Here is a 14870-nt window from a genome sequence, read left to right as displayed (position 1 = left end):
GAAACAGCCCCAGGGCATGAGGTCATCTGGGAAATTGCGAGCAGCCCCGAGATGTGGGGTAGTTAGGTTTTATGGGCCGGGTAATTTCATAGGCTAACAAGTGGGAGGAATATTTTAACTATCTTGGAGAAGGGGTGGGGGTTTCCAGGAATTGGAGCACTGCCCACTTTTTTGGCCTTTTATGATCGGCCTCAGAACTGTCATGGCGCCTATGGGTGTGTCATTTAGCATGTACTAATGCATTACAATGAGCGTATAATGAGCTTCAAGGTCTACTGGAAGTCGAATCTTCTGCCATCTTGGATCTAATACGTTCTAACCAGTTTTTGTCCTATCCTCTCAGATTTGAGGTGAACCTGTCTATGAAGTAAGGTGTGGACTTATTTTATTTTCGTTTATTGTGATTTTAAAGGGCAAGGAGGAGAAAATGCAGACTGAGGCAAGGAATGGGGAACTAGCATTTATTGAGCCCTTCGAGTGCTTGAGATGGATGCCTCACGCATATTAACTTGTTCTTCCTCACAATGATCTTGGGAGGTGTTATTTATTCCATTTTACAGAGGAGGAAACAGAAGGTACTTTGTAGCACAAAGTACCACAGCTAGTAAACAGAGAAGCCAGTTGCTAATTTGCTCTTTATTTAGTGTAAAACTTAGTGAAAATTTTCTGAATTATTCAGTCCTTTTTAAAAAAAAAAGACTTCATGAAGCATGCCATCCAATGAGCTGTGTGACCTGGGACAAGTCAGTGAACCTCTCTGGGCTATAGTTTGAATTTCTATAAAATCAAGAGGCTATTCTGGAGTGATCTACCATCTAAGAGCTTTTGACCCAGTCTTTAATTACCCTTGTTCTCAAAGAAGGACTTCCTCTTGCCCAGCCCAAATCTCTCAAGACCCTCAATCGTACTAATAGGAAGTAAATGATTAGTACTCATCAGGAGTACATCAGGAATTCACAACCCTTTTGGCTGGACAGCACTTGTACAGCTATGCTGTAACTCTCCTAAATCAGGACCTATGAATAGGCAGGAGGATGAAAAAATATAGTGAGTGCTGAAGGGTTTCTACCTCCCCTGGGTTTCTACCTCACCACTCTCCGACAGCCACTGCAGCCAGTGTGCCTCAACCCTGCCATTATTCCCTGTGCAGCACAGGTGCTCCCCCGCAGCTGGCCACCAGCATCACGGGAAGGGCCAATGCCTACCATGCTTTATCCCTGGGCAGGCCTAGCCAAGACACAGAGGCCGGATTGGCATGGCCTCCCCTGCACCCTGGGAGAGCACTGCCCAGGCAGGGGAAATAAGATAATATTTATGAGAAACAATAAACTCTGCAGCAGCATGTGCGCCTTGAAATTCTAGGAGCCGTGAACTGAAAAGGCACTCCCTGACTCCCCGTGCAATTTGTCCTCACCTGGCCTCGGCGGGGAAGGGGTCACACATACACACACATATACGTGCATGCATGGACACACATGTACACATATGTATTTATAGGCATGTATGCATACCAGCTCTCTCCTTGGGGTTTGCTAAGCCTCTTACATGAAGCATCAACAGCCCTAGGAAACTGTACTTATGAACTCTAATTCGGCTGGAGCTTGCCAGCATTCCAGGGCCAAGTCAAGGCTTTTAAATAGCTGTGGACTAGATTCTGACCTCAGAGCACAGACTGGACAAAAAAGGGCCTAAAGATGCCAGGGAAGCCAAAGCCTACCTTTCTCACCATCCATGTCCCTCTCTCCCCTCCAGCTTCCCAAGCCCACCCTGCAATACGTACACCAAAAAAGCATTAAATCCCAGAATGGGCAATTGGGTATAAGAGAGACAGACACCAGTTGAAGCTTTGTGAGTGGGCGTAGCTGTGCCCAGTGCTCGATCCAGAGATGACCACCAGAGGCAGTGTTATAATTTAAGTCAAGGCGTCTTTGGCACCCGCCTGCATCTCACAGTTTAGCCTCTTTGTTCCCATCCCAGCCCTCCTCAGGCACCCCTCCAAGCTGCTCTGTGCAATTCAACTAAATTTATAGGACACTCCTCTGCTCGGCACTGTACTGAGGAATACAAAGTCATTCTGGTACTAGGTCTGTTGCAAGCTCTGTGACCTTGGGCTTCTCAAGTGACTGTGCTCTTGCTCCGCCTTAGAGAAACCGGCATGATGCAAGAAAGATGACAAGGAACTTGTGCTTAGCGGAAAAGCCTAGGTTTCTCACCAAAAGACTGGCAAATAAACCCGTATCTGTATGTTTTAAGTTAAAGTAAGATATGCTTAAGGCTTGTGTGTTTCCTTGTCTTATCTGCTCTAACCAATGTTTTCAAGTAACTGATCAACAGTAGTTCCATTTGCATTTGATGAGAGCATCTGCGATGATATCTTAATTCCTTTTTTTATTAACGTCTACAATTTGTAAGGGACTAAGGATGCACTGTGCTGGAACCAAAGGGAGGAGGTACTGGAGGGGTGGGGCAGGGTGGGGGGTCTTGAGCCAGGATGATTGACAGGAGAAAGGATCAGGCTGGGGAAGGACACATGGACCCAGGTCTGGATGCAAGGCCAGAGTGGGGGGTCAGGGAGGAGATGGGGCTGGCTGGGGCACAGGAACTTGTAAGAGAGTAAACAGTAGGAAATAGAATTGGATAGGTAGAATAGGGAAGAGGGGAAAAAATTAGTATGTACCAATTAGTTTATCATATGATTTTGCATACTATATATAGTTTCATTTAATCCTAACATCCCTGGGAATAGGTGGGCCTGGGGATGGTGGTTCCTCAGCCTCTAACAGGGTTCATCAATGAAACTAACTTACTTGCTTAATCTCAAACAGCTAATTAGTGGTAAAACCTACATTCTAATCCTCCATTTCTGTCTCCAGGTCCAATGGCTATTTCTTTTCATTTTACCTCACCTACCAAGTTACTACCATGTTAACTTTCTAACAATATTATATGAAATGGATTATATGTGCAAATGAATATAAATAATATACAAGTATTGTTTAAGAAAATTAAGTGCTTATGAACCCACCCCTCAACTTAAGTAATAAAATATTACCAATATTATTGAAGTACCATATGCCCCTCTCTTCCCTTCCCACGATTCTGAAATGTGTGCCAGTGATAGCTTTGTGCCTTATAATTTTACCACGTGTATTTGCTGTGTCATTGCCATTTGCCCCTCCAGATCCATTCTCCAATCTTATCCATCCTTCCCGGTGCCCCCTGAGGCTGCCCTGTATGGACTGTACCAGGAGGCTCCCTTGATCCCTGGCTTTCTGATGGGTTTGGCTAAAGTGAAGTGCTGACAGGAGATCAGAGGATGAGGAGAATGAGGTTGGGATGTTAGCTCCCCTGCCCTTCCCTGCTGGGTCACCCGCGATAAGTCGGTTGCATTCCTCTACCAAAGGCAGGCAGCCCTCCATACAGCTCCCTGCCCACCCCTGACTCCTTCAAGCCTAGGGAGGGTGAAGCTTCCGGACTGTCTTGCCAGCCCCCAGGGCACTACACCATTGTTTGTGGTTACCCAAACCTAGTGTTTCTGAATCTTTTTTTTTTTTTTAATTTTCACACCCGCCCCCAACCACTATGTAGCCTTTTCAGATTTTTTTTTCCTAATCTTCTTCCCCACCATGAAACTTTAATACCACAGACCTACTATGTATCTATTTATGTACTATACATATCTCTGCTTTATACATGACAAGAATAATACTTTTTTGCCCTCAAGAATCAATTTTTGCCCCCTTGGGGATAATACTGGCCTCATTGAGAATGCATACCCTAACCCAACTCACATTTTTTGTAAAGAGTGCCTTTAAGAAGCTTCTCAGCCACCCAGCTTGTGTGTGCCATCTCTTTCTTGCTAGAACACTGACTAGAACATACCTGTGTCCCTGAACAACATGTTTTTAGTTTTTCTGGGTTTTGATCTTTACATAAATGAAATGACATAGTGTATTTTTCTTGGTCTTGCTTTTCTCACTCAATAGAGTTTGGGAGATTCATCCATATTGAGGTGTGTAGCTATTGTTCATTTTCACTGCTGTATAGTATTGCATTGAAAGGAACACATCAACATTTACATGTTCATTTAGTGTTGATGGATATTTGGGTTGGTTATTCTGAACATGTGGCAAAAACATTCTTGTAAGTGTCTCCAGGTTTGGATATGGATATGGATATCCATGAATGTGGATGTGGATATAGGTATAGGCATAGATATAAACATAGATAGAGAGTATCTAGGGTACATACCTGGATGTAGAATTGCTCGTGGTAGGGTATGCCTATCTTAACCCTTAGTAGGAAATACCAAATTGTTTTCCTATACCTGTACCAGTGTACACTCACACTAATAAGGAGTTTTGGTCGCTCCACATTTTTTCCAGCATTTGTTTTTGTTAGACTTTAAAATTTTTGCTCATCTGGTGGGTATGAAATGCGTATCTCACTGTAGCATCTTGTCACTTGTTCATTATCCATTCGTGTTACCTTTTCTTTGAATGCCTGTTTATGTCTTTTGTCCATTTTTCTACTGGGGTGTTTCTCTTTCTTCTTTATTCATTGGTATCCTTTGTATATTCTGGACACTAATCCTTTGCCAGTTACATATGTTGCAAATATTTTCCCAGACTGACTGTGGCTTGTCTTTTCACTCTCTTTAAGGTGAATTCTGATGAATAGGAGTTTAAAATTGTAAGGTAGAAAAATGTATTAATCATTTCCTTAATGGTTTATGCCTTTTGTGACTTATTTGAGATACTCTTTCCTATCCTGAGTTCCTAAAATTATTCTGTAGTTTTTTAAAGATCTTTTAAATTATGCCTTTTACCTTTAAATTTTTATTCTGTCAGAAATTCGTTTTTGTACATAGTAGGGATCCAGTTTCCTTTTTTTCCTTATGTTACTAGAAACTAATTTTCCAGTCTCACTTACTGAATAGACCCTCATCTCCCTTGCCTATCTTTAGTACCTTCTCAGTCATATATTTATACATGTGTGGCTCTGTTCTGGATTCTTTATTCTATTCTATTAGTCTATTAATATATCCCTGAACCAGTAACACAGTTCTAATTTCTATAAGCTTAATAATAAGTCTTGATATCTGGTAGAGTAAGTCTCTTCTCTTCTTATCTATTCTTTGCTCTTGGCTCGTCCCTGTAAAAATTTTTAAATGGTTTGTCAGCTTCTTAAAGGGACTTGTCATGGGTAAAAGCACGAGCAGGAAGCAGCATCTACATGCAGAGCAATGAGGACCACTTGGGGCAGAGTAGGTGATGAAAGGTGGTGCCAGTGACCAGGTCATATTTGAAATCCAGTAGCCAAGGCCTCTGGGAGCCAGAACAAGATCACCCAGTATGGGGAAGCTCAGCCAATGTCAAAAAGTGATATGAGGCTGTCTCTGCTTATTTTTATTAACCCAGTGGCCCAGGGACATCATAAAGGTACTAAACCTCTGCCTTTGGGGAGGTTTATTAATGAACTGGAATTATTTATTCTGAAAAAAGAGAAAAACTGGGAGTGACTTAATTGTTGAATACTGTTCTAGGCCAAGGAGATAAGTGAAAATGGGAAAAGAGGCCAGAGTTGGGGATTCAGACTCATAGGGCTCAACTAATATCACAAGGAGACAAACCTAGCTGAACCCATAACACCCGCCTGTTTTCTTCCAAAAAGAATAGATGGTTCTGGTACAAATCCATGTCCATTTACTGGTATTTTTGTTTGTTTGATTGTTTGTTTAGACAGCACTGAGCATTTGCTATGGGCCTGCCTCTCTTCCAGGAACTTACCATGTAGTAATTTATTTAAATCCTGCCTACCCCAACCCAAATCAACTCAGAGTGTGTATCCAACTGATGATTTTCCTGTCGGTGTGCTCCCATGAGGAACAGACCACTGAGGGAAGCTGAAGAATTCTGTGTATAGACCTTCCAGAGCCACTCCTCAAGCCAGGCTTTTAAACATTTCCTAGTGATATTGTTTTGTATGTGTGTGTGTGTGTGTGTGTGTGTGTGTGTGTTTGTTTGTTTGCAGTACGTGGGCCTCTCACTGTTGTGGCCTCTCCCGTTGCGGAGCACAGGCTCCGGACGCGCAGGCTCAGCGGCCATGGCTCACGGGCCCAGCCGCTCCGCGGCATGTGGGACCTTCCCGGACCGGGGCACGAACCCGTGTCCCCTGCATCGGCAGGCGGACTCTCAACCACTGCGCCACCAGGGAAGCCCTAGTGATATTGTTTATTTGACTAAAGCCAGGTGTCAAGTTATGCAGTTTAAAAACAAAAAGAAACAGGATTGTGGTGACAACATTTTCTCTGTGGAAGCAGGCAGAAGGAAGGGGATGAGCAGGAAGACGGGTATTCTAGAACAGGCTGCCTGGAGCAGCCATCATACACTCCACAGAGACTGTATGAATAAGACCTGGCCCTCTGCTACAGGCCAGAAAGCCCACGGTATCAGATTCCAGGTATTGGTAACAAGCGTTTTCCAACAAGAAGGCAGCACCTCAAATCCTTTGTGGAGAAAGACAGGTTATAAATAGACCTATAAATTTTTTTAACTAGAAGGCAACAGGCTTAGCACAGCTATTCTTCCTTGCTGGTCCTCCTCCCTGCGCTGCTTTGCCTATTAAATCCCTGCTACCAGGCAGATCCACCTGCCTCTTAGCCAATCCGCTGCAGCAGGCTCAGGAGTGCTAGGCTGGAAACTGGCTTCTATTGACTCCAGGTTGTGACCTTGCTTGTGGAAAAGAGTAAATCTTCCTATCTTCTCTCTGGCTAATTGGGCAGGAGGTAGAGGAGACAAGAATTTATGCTACAGTTTGCCACCTGCTGACTAGAACACTAATGTATCCATTTCAGAGGCAGGCTCTGATTTTAGTGACAGGCTGAAGAGAAAAAGGATGTAGGCTGGGTTTCTGGAACATGTAGTGAAGACCTGCCCATGAAGCTTTTAACTACAAGATCCAAAGACTGATATTTTACTGGTCAAGTTATATGTGGCTTGTGTTTTGTGTGTGTGTGAGAGAGAGAGAGAGAGAAACAGAGAGACTGATCTCATCTCCTAACAGATCCAAAGGCATCTGAGCATTCAGAGACTTAGAAATTATTTAGCGCAGGGCGTCCCAAACTTTGTTGTACCTCAGAATCACCTAGGGCTTGTTAAACACTGATTGCTAGGTGCCGCCCTCAGCGTTTCTTTTTTTTTTTAAAATAAATTTATTTATTTGTTTATTTATTTTATTTATTTGGCTGTGTTGGGTCTTGATTGCCGCACTCAGGCATTTTCTAGTTGCGGCGAGCAGGGGCTACTCTTCATTGCAGTGCATGGGCTTCTCGTTGCAGTGGCTTCTCTTGTTGCGGAGCACAGGTTCTAGGCGTGTGGGCTTCAGTTGTTGTGGCACGTGGGCTCAGTAGTTGTGACTCGCGGACTCTAAAGCGCAGGCTCAGTAGGTGTGGCGCACAGGCTTAGTTGCTCCGCCGCATGTGGGATCTTCCCTGACCAGGGTTTGAACCTGTGTCCCCTGCATTGGCAGGCAGATCCTTAACCATTGCACCACCAGGGAAGTCTCCCACCTCCAGTGTTTCTGACTCAGTAGTTCTGGGTGGGGCCTGAGAATTTGCATTTCTCATAAGCTTCTGGGTGACACTGATGCTGCCAGTCTGAGGACCACACTTTGAAAACCACTGATTTAGCCCAATGTCCAGATCACAGATGAGGAAACGAAAGCCCAACAATTAATAAACGTATGTGTTTAAGGGCCCACAACTGATTATTAGCTAAAGTCGGACTAGAATAGAGACTCCCGACTCCTAATCTGGTGCTTTCCCCACCACTTCAGGCTGGTGCATGGTCAGAGTGCCAGGGAGGTACCATTCTAATGATAACCATGTTTTCCTTTATGGCTGAAGATTACCAGTCTCCACATTGTTTTCTCTTCTGCTGCCTTCCCCAGCCCAACGTCACTGGTCCTGCTGGCTCAGTACATAAATAGCCCAGCCCAGCCCACTCACTCCACCATCCAGGGGGACTAAGAATCAGGTCCTGTTCCCAAAGCCTGGTGCCTACTCACTCCCGTAATAGCCTCACGGGTAAATGAGTGGAGATCTGAGGCCTCTGCAGTGACCATTGGTCATGCATATTGGCCTCGAGTTACAACTCTTTCTACATCCTCCGTGTTCACCAGAGCTTTGACCTTGGTGTCTGACATTTAAGTCTTTTATCCTGCTTAGTAACTAAGTCCCCTTCTGAGGCTGGAGCTCCACTCTGAATGACCATCCAGCATTGGGGGACTATGCTTCTGTTGGTCTTCTTCCTGGGCTGGACTGTTGGCCTATTCCCAAACCTGGTGACTGGGTCCTACAGCCCATGGGCAAACCTCCTACATGGTGTTTGCCCACCCAGAGGTCTTCTGAGCACTAATTGTCTCTTGAATTCCCCAGGGCTGCGCTCTGCCTGCCAGATTGGAAATCCCAGGCTTGACCTGGTATAAATCATTGCTGAGATTTTCATCAAGCTTGGGATGCTTGTCTACCTATCATGGGCCAGCTTCTCCATTGGATCAGTTCCCCAACCCCATCTCACCCTAGCCACATTCCTTGGTTTGCCCAGTGAGATCCAGCACAAAGATGTCCCAAAGAGGGCAGGTGCTTCGAGTGGGTTTTCCCCAGCGTGGGGAAGGGATACACTGACCCATCCACGATGGTACCTTAGAGGCCTCTTTTCATTTGGAAGTGATGCTCCAAAGGCATGGTCTGAAAGCAGACAAAGAGTTGGCTAAATCATTCTGCATAAGGAATTGGTGGATACTGGAGGTGATGGAGAGAATACAAAAGAGAGGACCCTGGAGAAGGTTGGAGTAGTTTGAGTGACACAGCAGGATGCTGTAACCTGAGGGAAAGGAGCCAATAAGAGATTCCCTGTGCGGCATGACCAGAGGACTTCTGCTGTTCAATTTTAATTTGTCTGCTGTGGGACAATATGACCTCTTTCCTGCTAAAAATCTGGATACACCTGTACAACTTTTGTGGTGGAGACATGAAGAGTGAGAGAGCAAGACAGTGTAGAGAAACGTGCTCTGCTCCACTCGCCTCTGCTGAGACTCACGTGTAGCTAGCAGCACTGGATCTCGATTCTAGGCTGGAATCTGCTAGTTCCAGGTGGTCAACACTAGAGGGGTGAGTAGAAGCTAAAATTGGGTCTAGGAGAAGCAGGGAGGAGTCCTTGACACAGAAAAAACCGCGGGTAGACTTAGGCAGGGACATGAAACATACCCCCTATTTGCCAAACATACTGGAGGCTTTGAAGGCAACTCTTAGATGACTGTGCCGGTTTTTTCTGGGATTCATTGTCATTACACACTCACCATTTGAGAGAGCTGGCCTGATATGAGACACTCTAGAGTCTCTTAAATTTGGATCCAATTAACTTGGAATTTGTGTTCGCAGGGTCAGGGGTTTGGGTGAAATTATCTTTTTCTTGTCTGTGAAGAAACAAATCAGAAGTAGAGACAAGATGGTAGGAAACATGTTTAGCCTTTGTAAATTTAGTAATTCTTGGTTTATCGCCCTAGGGAAAAAATTACAATAAATACATTGATAGTTAATGGGGGTTTACAGCTCTGGGGAAAATTGTTTTTAAAACCCTTGATCCTTTTAATACAATTTGATTTGAGGATAGTTCCAAACCTCTTCCTAGCCACTCCCTCCCCTGTAGAGAGTTGATTCCTTTGTTTCTTCCAAGCATACCTTGCATGGTGAGAAGATGCTATGGAAAGCCAGGTTGCCATTTTAAAGGCTCCCCCAAGCATCCTGGAATGGGACAAATTTTCTTTCTCGCATCCAGGTAAGTGTCAATCGTCAGGGCTGGAGTAGATTGTCAGGATGTGGCAGTGGGAATGAAAAGGGAGGCGAGGAAAAGGTTCTTGCTGAAACCATTCCCTTTCCTTCATTTGTTCCTAATCCAAGAGCTGCTGGAAAGTATCTCTCAGAGCACACCTTGGTCCTTTTCCTGAGAAATCCAAACTTGGAAGTGACTAGCAGGTCTAACTGTGCCTCTGTGGAATCTAAATTCTGGAAGGAGACAAAGAGAGTTCTGGAGGCCTCTGACTGAAGAGCCTAAAGGATTAAATCCAAGTCTCTTAACAGTCCCAAAAAGCTGTCAGGGTGCCTGGGCAGTGTGGAGCCAATCTGGACGATGCGTTCCAGATGGTTTGCCTTCCTTCCTTGGGTTTGGGGCCAGTTGGAGCTCCCGGGCGGTCTCCCAAGGTAGACCCCCAGAGAGCACAGGGCAGCTGTCCAGATGGGAGGGACCAGGCTGAGGATCACTGTGGCAGGCTTGAAATTAGAGGGAAGGGCCCCCTCCTTTGTGTTGAGCATCTGGATGTCATTTTTCAGGCTATTAAAGAAACTAACTCTACTCTGCTAAATGCAGCCAATTCATTTTTTTCGAAAAGCACTTGGGGGCCAAGCAGTTGCCCCAGAAGGGATCCAAATAATTTGGGGCTATATGATATGGTGAAGCTCAGAGAAGGGGCTCCAAAACTCTCTAACAGGCATCCAGCCACCACCCCCACTCCAACCTCCCAACTTCACCAGTTCACGGGCAATGACGCCACCAACTGCAAAGACTCAGGACCGTGCCAGGTCTTTGCAGTATATTTTACTTTTTGTTTTTGTGCAAAATGTACGAGGCAGATGTAGAAGATTTTCTTCCATGTTGAAGGCTTTCTGATTAGGTTAATGAAAATAAGCAGGAGACAGATAGAAGGGTGGGGGCAGGGAGAGCATGTGAGAGAACAGAGAGAAGGAGCAGACTAGATGAACCACCAAAAATTCTTGGTGGACTCCAAGGTCTGTGAATCGGCTCTAGCCATGACTGAATTTTCTACTGCAAAAAGAAGGCCTATTTGCCTATGGTCCTGTTGCAACCGTGTGCTTTGGCCGGCAACCTAAGGGCAGGCAGCTAAGAGCAACCCCCTCCCCAAGGGGCCTGGGGAGGGGACAGGAGGTGAAGAGTGAGCTTCTACCTATGAGTGTCCCAGGCTGGTTGGAAGAGAAGCGGTCCCTGCTCTGGGGAAATCCAGGCTAACGAGGCAGCAGGTCCCAACGCTGGGGAGCTTCTGGCTTACTAGAAAAGAGTAATCACAGAGCAGCATGCGATAAACAATTGCAAGGGAAGGGAATCCATAAATATTGAGGGGATACAGGGAAGGGGTGAGCAGAACGGTCTGCGATTATTTGGAAGGAGAAGAGTTGCTAACAGAGAAAACCCTTTCCAATCCAATAATAACCTTACACAGAGGAAGCAGAGGAAGCCCAGGCACAGATCCTGCCCAACCATCCCAATGTCTAGTCTGTTGCTTTTGGAACTGTGCTTTAGTCAAGCTATTCTGGATACATTTCCAGAGGGTAAGTATTAGAGAATTAAAATCTTACACACCCAATTAATCCCCGAAAGTCACCCTATTTGAGGAGTGGAAGTGTCTTCTATATATATCTCCCAACTCTATGAACTACTTATGATGGCAGAAGCAGGTTTCCTAAAATTTTCAGCCTAGTCCATGTTGGGAGAAAGTGATGACATTCAGGACATAAATGTCTAAATATACATCATTATACATGAACAAGCCATGAATAATCAAATACACAAATCTGTATACTCCAAACTTGTGGTGGCATACCCCGATGTGATGTATCCACACACCCCTAACTCTTACACTTTGTCCTTAGGAATCAGTCAAGAGTATTGTTATTGCCATTATTTAGAGACCTCACTTGACCCTGGTCCTCCTGGATGCCTGCAAATCTCCAGCCCCGAGCCTCAGACCCTTGCCTCTCTTGACAGGGCTTTTCTAGGCTGCCAAACAGCTCCCTGTTGTATGTATTAGTTAATTTTGATCTCGTTCATGGCAGCTCTGCTGTGAAATGTCAGTCCTGTTAGTAGCTCACCATCAGGCTCTGTGCTTATCTTCTCAGAGTCGTACCTCAGGACTAACCTTTACCTTCTTTTATGACACCAGAACATTGACAGACTCTCTCAAATGCCATAAATAATAATTTTCTGAAACTCATCCGCCTTGTAACTGAAACACGTCATGAGCACCAGCCAATCCTTCTGAAACAATATTGATGTAAGTGACAGGCACACAAGGAAATGATAGGTATTTTTGCCTCCAGATTCAAGTGGAGTGTTTTGATATTGTTTCTCAGACCAGAAGACTTTCATGGTGGAGAATTTTCCTGGACTGAATCTTTCTTGCTCACTTGAATATTAAGAGAAACTTTCTCAAGGGGTCCAGACAGTGTTGCTCTAATTATTTAAATGGAGCAACATTAGTTCTTGTCTTGTTCATACTTGGTAACCAGCGTTGCTCTTCTTCATGATGTTAATGTACTTTCCCACTATGGTTGGACCTCTGCCCTTGTGACTCCTGCTTCTCCACAATAGGTTGATGAGGGAGCCCGGGATTCTCCCAATCAGAGAAACCTGAGACGGGCCCCAAATTAGTTAGCCTAGGGAACAGAAGCAACGGGGGCAGGACATTGCTACCCAGCCCCAATTCCATGGCCATCCCATCCTCATTTCTTTTCCTGGAGTTGCCATGAGCTCCACTTGAGGTAGAAGCTCTGGTGCTTGCTCAGGAAGGAGATGCCTGGGGAACTATTCCATGATGAAAACTGGACTCCTTAAGGCTCTGCTCCATAGAGGTTTGGTCTAGCTTTCCTAGGATAACTCATCCCACCAGAGGAAATGAGCTCATCTGGTCACTGACCTGACAGATGGCAATGATTTGGGTCCAGAGTGCCAAGGAAAACTCCCCAGAAGATTGCTGCTCCTCCCTGCGGCTTTAGTGGCAGTGCCACATGGATGGGTCTGTCTGCCTGGTAGCCTTCTCACACCCACAGAGTGTAAATACCAAGAGCAGCCACGTTCCTTGGGATCTGCATAGGGGATGCCTCTGAGGGCATCTGACCTGATTTGAGTCAGCAGAGGAGAATCTGTCAAGCCAGATCTCATTCGGGAAATGTGGAGCTGTTTTTAGACTCTGACCTGGTAAGAGTCCATCCTGGAACAATGAGCTGAGGAAAATTGGCTGAAAAGAGTAAGACTCATTTAAGAAGCTGCGATGGAGGAACACCCATCCTGCCCTGGTGGCTGGCTGCCAAAGTAGATTGGCTCCAGGTAAGTCACTGGCAAAGAAAAGAATACTTCTTCCTGCTCTGCCTCGGTAAACTGTGCATGGATCATGAGCTGCTGGAGCAAGGGCACGCCATGGAATTGGAAGGGCACCAGGAGGGTTTTGCAGCCTGTACTCCTGGGGCTCAATGAATTCTTCCATCTGATCTCCTACTTCCAGGAGACTTCCTCTCCTCGCTTCTCTCCAGGTACCGTGATAGGCCTTTCATTTGATATTGAACAGCTATTTCCATACCATCTCTGTCCATGCCTTCATCTAAGAGAATTTGTTGTGTTCTTGGCTGACCGCGGTGAATACAATCTGGGCTTTTTTTCCCCCAGTTTCTTTCACTTGTAACTGAGAAATGAGATTACCATGCAGTAAGTACTCTAGGAAGAAGGTACACATATTTGCTGTTACCAAGAGTATCTAAATCCATAGCAATTCGTGTTAGAGGGAAAGGCACAGCAGTTTTCCTTTTTCAAGAGTTTTCCCTCTGATTGTTCATTTTGTCCTTGTAACTCTTAGGACCTTGTAGGAACGAGTCAAATTACCTCCATTTGACAGCTGAGGACAATGCAGCTCCACAGTGACTTGTTTGAGGGAGTCCAGAGAATTGGTGACAAAACTGATGTCTGGTCCTGATTTCCATTCCAGGGTTCTTTTTACCAATCTTCCTTATTTCATTCATTCAGTGTAGCAACTGAAGTGAAAAATTGCCTACTACATGACATGGTAGAAACAGGTTTGTAGTCTCATCTCCCACAGCCTGCCCACATAAACCATCTGTCCAGCCACACCAAAATAGCATCGTGTTTCAGGCTCTGCACCTTTGCTCCTGCATGTCACTTGCTTGAACTGCCCGCCCCCAATTCTCTGCTTAATGAAACTTAACCATCCCTCAAGCCCAAGCTCAACTGCCCTCCCTTCTATATTGCTCTCCTGATTATAGCAGCAAGAAGTAGTTTTTCTTGCTTGGGATGGAGTTAATAAAAAAGGGGCAACTTTGATGCCATCATATACTGCCTTGGATTATAGCTTTTTGCAGGTGAATTTTATCTCCCCCAAAAAACTGTGAGTCAAAAGGAGACAGAAATTTGTTTCACAGATCTTATGTTCCCTAGAGAGTCTTGCATAGACTATAAGCTCAGTATTTACTGAATGAGCAAATGCGCCATGGAGGAGGTTAAGTGGCTCCTCCACAGTTTCACAGTACTGAGACTTGAATTCAGAATTCCAGAAGCTGATCTCCATGTTCTTTCCACCAAGTCATGCTGAAAACAATGCAGTTTTCACTATGATTAGCCTCTTTGCAGGTCAAAAATGGTTGAAAGTAGGCTACTTCATATCGGCTCAATCTGATACAATGCATATTGAGTTATTCTGAAAGAACAAAATAGTTTAAATGATTGGGCTCAAAAGCTGAACTTCCTGGGCTGTTGGCTTGCATGAAATGAGCAGCCCTTTCCCAGGGATGCCACTTCCTTTCATAAGTTTGAATTGATTCTCACCATGAGTCAATGTGGGAATAAAATATGGTGGTCATTAAGGTGCCTTCATGGGCCAAACAAAGAGGCGAATGAGAGAGTGACCTAGTGTTACCTTCTTTTGATCATCCATGCACTATTTACATCTGCGCTGACTAAGCATGCTCTGCCCATAGTGGACCAGTTAATGTAGATACAGAAGTAACACAA

The sequence above is a fragment of the Delphinapterus leucas genome, chromosome 13 (genome assembly GCF_059928025.1).
Source record: "Delphinapterus leucas isolate spDelLeu-1000000601 "Yukka" chromosome 13, BTC_Dleu_Yukka2, whole genome shotgun sequence".
NCBI lineage: Eukaryota > Metazoa > Chordata > Mammalia > Artiodactyla > Monodontidae > Delphinapterus > Delphinapterus leucas.
The sequence above is the reverse complement of the archived record's forward strand: the minus strand, read 5'-3'. Positions refer to the sequence as shown.